The sequence below is a fragment of the Siphateles boraxobius genome, unplaced genomic scaffold (assembly GCF_051911475.1).
Source record: "Siphateles boraxobius isolate OS27281-9 unplaced genomic scaffold, OSU_SipBor_1 19, whole genome shotgun sequence".
Classification (NCBI taxonomy): Eukaryota; Metazoa; Chordata; class Actinopteri; order Cypriniformes; family Leuciscidae; genus Siphateles; species Siphateles boraxobius.
Window position 1 is genome coordinate 12443600 of NW_027508799.1, and position 12624 is coordinate 12456223.

A 12624-nucleotide genomic window follows, 5' to 3' on the forward strand; every position below is an offset into this window, starting at 1 on the left:
TAATGTTTATTCGAGGCATAAACACTTTAACAATGTGCTACATCTAAATTAAAACAATGATTCAATAAAATATTATTTAATATGATTCAAGCAAACTGATGTAATTTGCTTCCACCAACAAAGGTACATTTAAAGGGTCGGATGAAGTAAAAACAACTGCACTTGCATTTTCAAACCTGTGACCTTGGCTTTGCTATAGCACAATGATCTACTTATTTTTGCTCATATTTACATACAAATTGAGCAATACATTGGGGCCTATTCATGTTTAACTTATCTTGACATCTGTGTCTCCAACTGATACTTAAATCAGATTGCAAATAATTCACCTGAGAGTTTGTGGTGGTTGATCATTTTAGAGTTTTCTGCATTAGATTGCATTTAGATGCCTTTTCATGTAGAAATGGGAACCAGTAGCTGTTTGGTCATTGATCATCATTGTGCATCATCAGATGTACAATGTGAAGACTGTAGCCCTGTGAATATCATCCAGTCATCAGAACACAGCGGAATCGCTCTCGGTACAAGAGATCAACACAATTCTCCATGGCAACCAGGAGTTAGTAAAAGAGTGAGGAGAGGAGGAGGGAAAACAGGTTTACACACCACTGCTGTCACTACAGCACAAACAACAAACCTCACACTCATTTACAGCGTAAAATAAAATGTAACTTCTTCATTTAATTTCAGCAATTTGTGTAGATATCATTTGTTACTATGGAATTGTAGTGTGTATAGATTGGCATTATATTGGTCATGGATCACAATGTTGTTGTTTTCTTTTCTTTGAAAAGTCCACTGGAAAGATTGCAGAAGGTGAATGTGATTTCATCAAGTACCACATGTTCTTGGATCAACATCTGTGTTGATCCTGGATCAACTTTCCAATTAACCAATCAGATTTGATGGATAAGTTTACAGTTTATGTCAAGTTTAGGCTTAGAACCAAGGTGAAGTACTTAAACATCAGTGTCATTCACCTATCATTACCCTCTGATTTTAGGAAAAAGTTATGGGTAGGGTTAGGTTTAGGGGTAGGGATTGGGATTGGGAAGGACTACATTTTGGGACAGGAATGTTGATCCAGGATCAACAAAATATGTTGATCCAGGACCATGTCTTACTTGGCAAAATCACGGTGACCATTGCAGAATCTGATTTCACCAAGTGCAACATGATCCTGGATCAACATTTTTGTTGATCCTGGAACAACATTCCAATCAACCAATCAGATAGGTGTTATTCACCTATCATTTTTCTCTGATTTTCTCTGATTTTAGAGATAATTTATGAGTAGGGTTAGGAATAGGGGAAGGGATATGGTTTTCCATCGTTTTTATGTTTAGGGGTGGATATGTTGGTCCAGGATCAACAAAATATGTTGACCCAGGAACATGTCTAACTCGTCAAAATCAGGACGTGCAAAGGTCCAAAAGAAGAAATGAAGATAAGACAATACTTAAGGAGTATGTCAAAAAGAGAATAATAAAAGTCCTGTTTTAATCAATTATTTTGTTGTTGTGTATAACCTATTTTGCTATATCATCCTTTAGACATGAACAGTTTTCAGATGCCTAAGGTACGGTTGTTCATCTGTACCTCCTTTTTTTCCTGGTTATATCCCACTCTTCACTTTATCTTTAAAGTGTACATTAAATAATGTTTGGGGAAGTTACAGCAAAAATCAACATTTAAAAGAAGTAAACAACTTTAAGTAATAAGACATTTCAGTTTCAATAGTTGAGTGAGTATAAGAGCAGTTATGCCACATTAAATCTATATTGTGCTCCAACAGAGTTCACTTTTCATCTGTACATTTTATTATTATTATTTTTTGTGTGTGTGTATATATATATATATATATATATATATATATGTAATTGACCATCAAAAATGATTTATAGTACAGTTTAAATATTATTATTTTTTAAGGATTTTTATTTTGCTTAAAGAGAATTTGCTTAACTGTCATGAAAATAATTAAAATAATTTAGCAATATACATATCGAATTTGGAGTTAAATTCGACCCGGTCATGTACTTGCTGTTGCTTGGGAGCAGTTTGTATTGTGAAAAGCACTACAGATAAAAACAAAAATGCATTGGATTTAATTCAAGGTCAGACTGCATTAAAGAGCACCTCACCACAAAACTCACTCCTTTTTTCTGACTGTGTTGTGCTTTCTTTAAGAATGATAAACCCATTATAAGTGTGTTGCATGACCTTTCAAGAACATGTTTTTACAGGGATCAACCTGATACTCTAAGTTCCCCCTCCCCCCAAAAAAGAGCAATTATTTCAGCTGCAGCTTTATGAATAAACCAATGGAACGTAATTGAACGTAGATTCAGGAATACTCTCACGACCGAGTATTAGCCTATATGAAACAAATTCCTCAGAGTATTTCTCGTGTGGAAACCTGCTGATGTGGACCCTCTGCTTTTTGCCTAGCAACAGTCGCTAGTGTAGTGTACTACACGTCTCTGATAGCCCCGTTCCTCATTTCGTTTCAAGGATCCTCCGCAGAGCTCATTTCATTTTGAAAGGGTGATCACATTTACATGAACGCTCTTGAGGATTATGAGTCCAGTTCGTAAACTCACACGAATAAGATCTGCGAGCAGCATTTAGCTTCCCCGCATTCATTTCAACAGAAGGACAGCTGAGGAGAGGTGCAGTCTTACAGTATGAATGTAGCACCCCTCCTCCACTCTCATTCATGAATGCACCGGGCCGTTATATAACACTTGTGCTCTATTTAAAAGAGCTGTAGCAATGAAGATGGGCAAGAGACTCACGCGGTGCCCTTCAAGATGAGCGCTGGAGCCCTAGGGGCTGTTGGGTCAGACCGTTAGGTGCTATTATTAGCTGTGTGTCACACCACAACCAAAGGAAATGGAGTAGAACTGACAGATGTGTGTGTGTGCATTCATTGGTAATGTGCTTTCGTGTGTGTGTGTGTGTGTGTGTGTGTGTGTGTGTGTGTGTGTGTGTGTGTGTGTGTGTGTGTGTGTATGTGGTGATTGCATCATGAAGCGCACCACGACCAGATTTACTGCACTGCACCATTCTGCGCTAAACACACAAGACACATCATTTACCTTGTTTTCTACAACATATTCAAATTAGTTTCTGTCCCAGAGACTGCTTAGCTGAGCGTACACATTTGACTTTACAAGAGAATGTAATAATGTCGTCATTGGATTTATTTTTAGGTCCCATGTCTGCTGGGCTCCCATGGGCTCCTGTTGACACACACACACAAAATATCTGTAAAATGTAAATGTAAAATTATCACATTCGATCAGATTTATTTTTATTCTCATTTTATTCTCTTACAGAATTTATAAACTCTCATACAACTTTTTTTTTTTTTTGTAATATCTGTTTGTTAAACAATACTGGCCAGCTGGACATAGTGCCTGTCTCAACCATGGCATGGCGCAAGATTATCTGTTTTTCGACCAATGGCAGATGGGGAGTGATCAGGAAACCTCTTTGTAAACAGTCATTATTCAATTCAATATGGTGATGAAAGTGATGCCAGTTTCCTTTCTTTTCTTTCAGAAACTGTAGCATTTGTATGATTCATTTAGTTCTGGAGCCAAGAATTAGAGCACCTTGTGTACCCCAGTGGACTGTATGGTGCCCTCTGGTTTGTACCAAACCCATTTATATTGGGTTTCTCCATTGTTATTCTCATATGGGAAGATCAATCACAGCAAAAACCAATCAATGGCAGCAAAAATAGAAGCATTTGAAATGTGATTAGCAATGGAGTCATCAAAGTGTCAATGAAAGAGTTAAGGAGGAAGCATATTGGGAAAAATATTAGTGATTTTTTTACTGTCAGTAGCTGTGTTTACATAGACCCTAATAATCCGTTTGTAATCAGAATAGCACAGTGGAAATAAAAAATCCACATCAATCGGAATTGGTAAAATCCGATTAAAATTTCATTCGGTCTGTAAGAGGTGGTTTAAACCTTTTCTAATGCGTTCGATAGGACACGTAAACATTTGATCGGATTGAAAACTGAAGCTGGAAAATTTTGCACATGTGCAATGATGTAGATATGGCTTAAATTGACGTATGACGCATAGAACAAGCTGTTGATGAATATAGTGTAATAAAATGACTGCTATAAATAAAATTCTCCTTCCATCATCTGTAAAGTGGTGCAGGACAACGTTCGGACTCTCATCCATAGACGCCTTGTTTAAGATGCAGAAAGGGGCATTTGTATTGCTTGAGAAATATAAGAGGCATGGCATAAAGCTTCATGTGCTCATTGTTTCCTTTGACCCAAAATAGATATATATTAAGTCTGCTTTATAAAACAAAGAAAATATGCAATGGTAGGGGGATTAAGCTATTATACTTCAACAGCAGGAAACTCTATATATGTGTGAAGTGTACGCATATCGAAAGATCCTGTTTTCTAGCTTGTAACTTAAAACACACAAATTAACCGAATCACATTTAGTTTTCATTTAAACACTGTGTTTGGATTCATCAATCTGAATGATTTCATTACGATTAAAAGAAAGGAGTCCATGTAAACGTAGCTAATGTTGACTTTTTTTTCAACATTAAAATTTTCATTTTTGTTGATGAAAATTATTTCCCATCATTCTCTGCACAAAAAATGTTAAAGGAGCTGTATGTAAGAAATTTATTTAAATTAATCATAAAATGGCCCTGATATGTCACTAGACATTAAGAAATCATGTTCATTTCAAATACAAATATCACTGACAACAGTAGTCCGGCCAGGTTATTGTCATTTAAAAAGTGAAGTTGTAGCCCTCAACTGATGTTGATGTTGTCATGTTGTGTTTTGGTCTGATGCGTCACCCTCCACCTATCTACCAATCACGAAGTCAGTAGTGTTGCGACATCCGGGTTGCCAGCTCTGCTCTAGTTACACAGCTGCAGCTACAAACGTGTCGGAATCGGATTAAAAAAAAGTCTAACGTTGCGAATCAGATAAACTGATAAACTCATAAACTCGTTATGAATCCGAAATACTTCGTGACAAAGTCTGAAATAAAACAAGGATCTGTATAGGAGATGCCTTTGAAAGATGGAGACAGCTGAAAACAAAGAAGAACTTCTGGACAGGTAAGATTCATCTATGTTTGGCTAACTTGTACTTGATGTAAATGGACATTTCAAATATTCATGACAGTCGACAAAGTTATGCATGTTCGTGCAAAGTAACGTTACGTTAGCTCATATGGAGGAGGTGGGTCATCGAATTGGAAGCACTATAGGCGCAATTCCACAGTAAAATAACTTTTTCTAACGTCCATAACCCCAATCAAAAGCACATTGTAGCCTATGATGTGAATAATGTGGCCCACTTGGAACGTTTTGTAGCCTACTTGTTTATCATGCAAGTTCTACAGCCAAAAATAATAGAATGACATGTAATCTTTCACATCACATATTTTAGCGTTATGGACTGCAGAGTAAGTTAAAAAATACAGCTGGTCACTTTCACTTATAGTGTCAGCTTAATGAATAGCTGTATCTTTGATATCGATTATACACAATGACCGAGGCTTGTACTTGTACTTACGTTAATGACAGATACCTACCGTTAGTATACTAACAGCTACTGTTCTAACAATGTACTGTCACATACGAGCGTACATCTTTACTATTATATTTGGCTAATCGCCATTAGTACATTTTTGCGATATATAATTACTTTGCAAAACATCTCTCATTTGAAGCATAAACATAATTAACAGAAAAAAAACTTAGCCGACTGTGTAGGACTCGTCACTTGCCATTGGAAGCTTCTGTAGCAGCCTACGTTCCTGCTGTATCCTGCAGCCTATCTGGCAACCTTGAGTCAGGGAGGAGGGGAAGGGGATACACTGCTCTACAGTAATTTGAAGGGGATTGCAGTACCAGTTTTGGCCACAATCCTACATACTGCTCCTTTAATATATAGATACAGCATGCATAAACCAAATTAATCTAATTTGCTCTTCATGTTGTTTTATAAGCGCTAAAAAGCTTCAGTAAGTGAAAAAGAGAGAACAAAATGTGAAGTTGTCCTATACACCAAATTTATTCTGACCAAAAACATATAAACTCAAATCACATCGTAATTACAACTCAAAGCACAAAGGTACACAAACTTTGCAAGAGAATCTGAAGGAAGCATTATGATTTACTGTATTAAATGCTAAATTCTATTGGATCAATGGACTGTATGAAGTCTTTTATAGTCAATAATTCATGTTGACATTAATTCTGGGTCTATATTTTTCATATTAACTGAATCTACCGCAACAAGCGCATTGTGTACATTTAACAAGATGGATGCATATTGGAAAACTCACATTCTACATAATCTAATGAGGGCCATAAGTGAGCTGAACATGGTCTCTGGGAATTTAATGGACTTTTTTGAGGACATTAATACTCGTGTTTCTACAAATGGCACTGGTTCCACTCTGAATCTCCTGTGATCCCTCCCAGCCTCCCTTTCCCACCTCCTCTACTAATTCTAATCTGTTCATCAGCTCCTCTTCCTCTGGTCAGTCAGTCCCTCAGCTCATCCACAGTTGGGCCCCATGGTATGGTGGATTCACCTCAGGTCTTTCAGTCCCCAGCATCACCTTGGTGTGAGGAAACCCCATCTCCGCCTCCATCCACAGAGCCCCGGATTCCACCTCAGTCCTCCAACCCATTGGCTCCGCCTTGGCTCAATGATCCATCAGCTCCAGCATGGGCCATCATCTCACCAGCTTCTCAGCATCCCATCCCTTGCTCTACCGTCTCCGCCTTGGTCAGACATAACCCTGGCTCCACCGCGGGATTCCGGTCTACTGGTTACACTTTTGCCCTCCATCCCTTCCATTCCACAGGGCTCCACCTTCCCTCTGGCTCCAATGCTGTCCTCAGTCACACTGGCTCCACTGCGGTCTTCTGGATCCCCGCCTCCATCCAGCCATTAGCTAGCTCTGCCTCGGCCCCCAAGACCTGCAGTGTCACCCTGGCTCCTTGTCTCCTCGGCTCCATCTGTGTCTCCACCACGGCCGGCTACATCGCAGGAGAAAGCCCCACTGACTCATTAGACCAAGTCTCCACCATGGCTCCTCCCCCCTGGGACGCCACCTTGGAACATCGTGCTGGCCGTTGCCTGGGTCATCATCTGGCCACTTCTGCTCTTGGCTCCTCCCTCCCTCCATCCACTCTCCCACAGACTGTTTTCTTTGTCCCAGACAATGCTTGTTTCTGTCCTTTTCCATGCCCAGCAAACAATCACTTTTACCACTAAAGATTGATTTATAAATCAGTTTCATCTCCTCAGCATCCCAGATAGCTTAGAAGAACTTAGAAGAAACTATTGACTCTCTCTTTTCCAGCACTTTAGACACAGTTGCTCCTTTGCACTTAAAGAAGATTACAGAAAATAGTCCAACACTGTGATCTCCAGAGGGAGATCTACGCCCTGGACCTCCCCACGACATTGAATGGACTGATTGAGTTGGCCCTGAGGGTGGACGCTCGCATTACTAGAGCCGGAGGTAGAGCCTCGTCCATGGAGGAGTCGAGGGTCAACGGTCCAGTGGCAGGGACGTGTCCCAAGGCGGAGGTCCCAGTGCCTTTGCCTATACTGTGGAGGTTCGGGACACTATGCTTACAACTGCCCGGTAAAAGGCCAAGCGCGATAGTAAGTATGAGGCTACTATCGGGTGGGATCTCCGCCGAGAAGACCTGATCCACATCTACCCTCCTCCTGGTAAGACTGAGATGGTCAGTTCACCAGCACGACTGTCAAGCACTTCTGGATTCCGGGGCTGAAAGTAATTTTATGGACAGCACTTTTGCACACAGATTTCAGATTTCCCTTAAACCACTCACACAGAAAATTGCAGTACACGCATTAAATGGTCAAGAACTTCCCACCATTTCATTCACCACTGAAGACATCACTCTCATCACTTCAGGCAATAACTCAGAGAATATATATTTTTTTATATATTGGATTCACCCGTGGCACCCATCGTTCTTGGACACCCCTGGCTCATCCGTCACAAACCTAGAGTGGACTGGCATCAAAGAGCTGTTCTGGAGTGGAGCAAGGAATGTCATACGTCTTGTCTGGTGTCTGCTTGTCCGTCTGTGCCTGTTTTTGTGTTTCAGGAGGAAGCAGGGGCGGGGTTCTTTTTTGTGGGGAAGAAGGGACGGGTCTCTGCAACCTTGTATTGATTACCGGGGGTTGAATAACATCACGGTAAAGAATACTTATCCTTTGCCGTTGATGTCTTCAGCCTTCGAGAGGTTGCAGGGAGTATCCGTTTTCACGAAATTGGACTTGCGTAACGCTCATCATTTGGTTCGCATTAGGGAGGGGGATGGATAGAAGAATGCTTTTAACACCCCCAGGGGGCACTTTGAATACTTGGTCATGCCTTTCGGGCTGTCCAACTACCCAGCAGTCTTCCAGGCACTGATCGATGACGTGTTGCGAGACATGATAGATCAGTTCATATATGTTTACCTGGATGACATATTGATATTTTCCTCGTTTCTCCAGGAACATGTACAACACGTCCGACGAGTGCTTCAGAGGTTGTTAGAGAATGGGCTTTTCGTCAAGGCGGAGAAATGCGATTTTCATGCACAGTCTGTTCCTTTCCTAGGGTATATGCCTCTGGTCTGCCTCGCTGCCTCCTGTGCTGTGAGTTTTGTCTGCTTCGAGGCTGTAAGCTCCGTCTAAGCCTCGTATTAGCTTTGTATTTCTTTCTGTTTTGAACCATCATTTACTATCATTTCTAATTGTTTATACTACTAATTACAGCTTACTTATCATTCGCTAGCTTCCGTTATTCTTAGCACGATACACTAGTAACTTGCAAATGGGAGAAAGAAAGGCAAATGGGTGACAGTGAGGGATCGCTCTAGTCGCGGATCAAAAAAACACTCTTCCGTTCCGATTACCACAACAAATCGATTTGCCCCACTCAGTGAAACACCAACTGAGAATTCTGTTGATTGTGCTCTGGTATTTGGCGATTCTATTACACGGAATGTGAAAATAGAGACACCAGCCAGCATAGTATTAGTCACATGTTTGCCGGGAGCCAGAGCGCCTGACATCAAAGCAAATTTAAAAGTGCTGGCTAATGCTAATCGTAAATTCTCTAAGATTATTATTCACGTCGGCACTAATGATGTTCGACTTTGCCAGTCGGAGATCACCAAAATTAACATTAAAGTGGTGTTTGAACTCGCAAGTACGATGTCAGGCACTGTAATTTGCTCTGGCCCCCTTCCTGTTCGAAGGAGTTATGAGATAGTTAGTAGATTGTGTTCACTCAATGGCTGGCTGTCTAAGTGGTGTCCGCAAAATAATATAGAATTCGTAGACAATTGGAAAAGTTTTTGGGGCAAACCTGGCCTGTTGAAAAGAGATGGTATTCATCCCTCCTGGGATGGTGCTGCTCTTCTCTCTAGAAATTTGGCTTATAGTCTTAGAGATAAAACATGACAATCTGGGGCTCAGGTCAGGAAGCAGACCGACTGGCTAAACCGACCGTCTGCTAGCAGCCTCGCGTCACCAAGGTCAGATAAATCCCATCACATAGAGGCTCTTTCACCTAGATATCATCATATAGAGACTGTGTCTGTTCCCCGAATTTGGAAATCCAAAAAACGTCCAAACCGATCTAAGGTTAAAAATGTAATTGATATTCAACAAATAAAAAATAGATATAATACAGATGAGCAAACGATAAAGCTTGGGTTGCTGAATATTCGATCCCTTACTTCAAAAGCACTCATAGTTAATGATATGATTTCAGATTATAACCTAGATGTGCTGTGTATGACAGAAACCTGGCTAAAACCAGACGATTACATTACTTTAAATGAGTCCACCCCTCATGATTACTGTTATAAACATGAACCTCGCCTGGAAGGCAAAGGGGGAGGTGTTGCTGTAATTTATAGTAATATTTTCAAAACCACTAAAAAATCTAGTTTAAAATATATTTCTTTTGAAGTGTTGGTGCTTAATGTAAAAATATATAGTGTAAATGATAAATCACGTTTGAGAATTCTGCTGGCTACTGTATACAGGCCACCAGGGCACCATAAAGACTTTATCAAAGAATTTGCTGACTTTCTATCAGAATTAGTATTGGCTGCAGATAAAGTACTAATTGTTGGTGATTTTAATATACATGTAGATGCATGTAAAAAGATGCATTGGGATTGGCATTTAAAGACATTGTAAACTCAATTGGTGTTAGACAACACGTGTCAGAACCGACTCATTGTCGTAATCATACTCCAGATCTAATATTATCACATGGAATAGATGTTGATGCCGTTGAAATACTGCAGCAGAGCGACATCATTATCTCAGATCATTATCTAGTCTCATGTAAATTACATTTAGCCAAGGCTGCAAAGCCGACTCCGTGTTATAAATATGTTAGACCTATCTCTTCTGCCACAAAAGATTGCTTTATCAATAATCTTCCTGATCAGTTTCATCGTCTCAGCATCCCAGATAGCTTAGAAGAACTCGATATTGCAAAAGAAACTTTTAACTCTCTCTTTTCCAGCACTTTTCCAGCACACAGTTGCTCCGCTGCGCTTAAAGAAGATTAAAGAAAATAGTCCAACGCCGTGGTACAACGAGCACACTCAGGCCCTTAAGAGTGCAGCCAGAAAAATGGAGCACAACTGGAAGAAAACAAAACTAGAGGTTTTTCGGATTGCATGGAAGGAGAGCTTCCTATTTATGCTATAGGAGAAGAAGAATTTAGCAAAATCGTTATCTCATCTAAATCGACAACTTGTATGTTAGACCCTATACTGACTAAACTATTGAAAGAGATGATTCCAGAGGTCATAGATCCTCTTCTCAATATCATCAATTCGTCTTTGTCTCTAGGATACGTACCAAAACCCTTTAAGCTGGCTATGATTAAACCGCTTGTTAAAAAAACGCATCTTGATCCTACAGAATTAGTCAATTACAGGCCGATCTTGAATTTGCCTTTTCTTTCAAAGATACTAGAAAAGGCAGTATCCTCACAACTGTGTTCCTTTCTTGAAGGAAATGCTATCTGCGAGGATTTTCAGTCCGGATTTACACCGTACGATAGTACTGAGACTGCTCTCATTAAAGTCACAAATGATTTGCTCTTATCATCCGATCGTGGTTGTATCTCTCTATTAGTGTTACTTGATCTTAGTGCTGCATTTGACACCATTGACCACAACATTCTATTAAATAGACTAGAAAACTATGTTGGCATTAGTGGAATTGTACTAGCATGGTTTAAATAATACTTATCTGACCGTTATCAGTTTGTAGCAGTAAATGTAGAGATGTCTTATCGGTCAAAAGTTCAGTATGGCGTACCACAAGGCTCAGTACTAGGACCGCTGCTATTCACTCTGTACATGCTACCGTTAGCAGATATCATTAGGAAACATGGAATTAGTTTTCACTGTTATGCTGATGATACTCTCAGCTCTATATTTCCTCAAAACCTAACGAAACTTACCAATTCACAAAATTAACGGAATGCATAGCTGATATAAAAAATTGGATGAATAGTAATTTCCTACTACTAAATTCTGAAAAAACAGAGATTCTAATTATTGGACAAAAAACTTCCACATGCAATAACCTAGAATACTGTTTAACACTTGATGGCTGCTCTGTCAAGTCTTCGTCGTCAGTTAGGAACCTGGGTGTGCTCTTTGATACCAATCTCTCATTTGAAAGTCACGTGTCTAGTATCTGTAAAAGCGGATTTTTCCATTTAAAAATTATATCTAAATTACGTCATATGCTCATTGACATATGCAACAATTTGTTCATGCGTTCATTACCTCAAGGCTAGATTATTGTAATGCTCTACTGGGTGGTTGCCCTGCACGCTTAATAAACAAACTACAGCTGGTCCAAAACGCAGCCGCTAGAGTTCTTACCAGAACCAGGAAGTATGACCATATTAGCCCGGTTCTGTTAACACTGCATTGGCTCCCTATTAAACATCGTATACATTTTAAAATATTGCTGATTACTTACAAAGCACTAAATGGTTTAGCTCCGCAGTACTTGAGCGAGCTCTTAACCCATTATAGTCCTTCACGTCTATTGCAATCTCAAAATTCTGGCCAGTTGATAATACCTAGAATATCAAAATCAACTGCTGGTGGTAGATCCTTTTCCTACTTGGTACCAAAACTTTGGAACAATCTTCCTAACATTGTCCGGGGAGCAGACACACTCTGTCAGTTCAAATCTAGACTAAAAACACATCTCTTTGGTTTAGCATACACATAACACATTATAGATTGCTATAATTCAATGTTAGGCATAAATATTGTGAAAGTTCCGATCCAATCTGACTTCTGACCTATTATGCCGCCTGGAGTATTTCCCTTTTCTGGTGTGTGTGAGAAGGAAGGAGACCGGGGTCAGCTGGCTGAGGCTCGTGGGTAATTTATTAAATAAACTCAGAACATACTCGCGCCACATGCGAACGTCGAACATAAATCTCATTCACAGTTCAAAAATACTCGGTAGGTTTGTCTTGCTTTCACAGAGTCCTCTTTCCTCGGTGGGTCCCA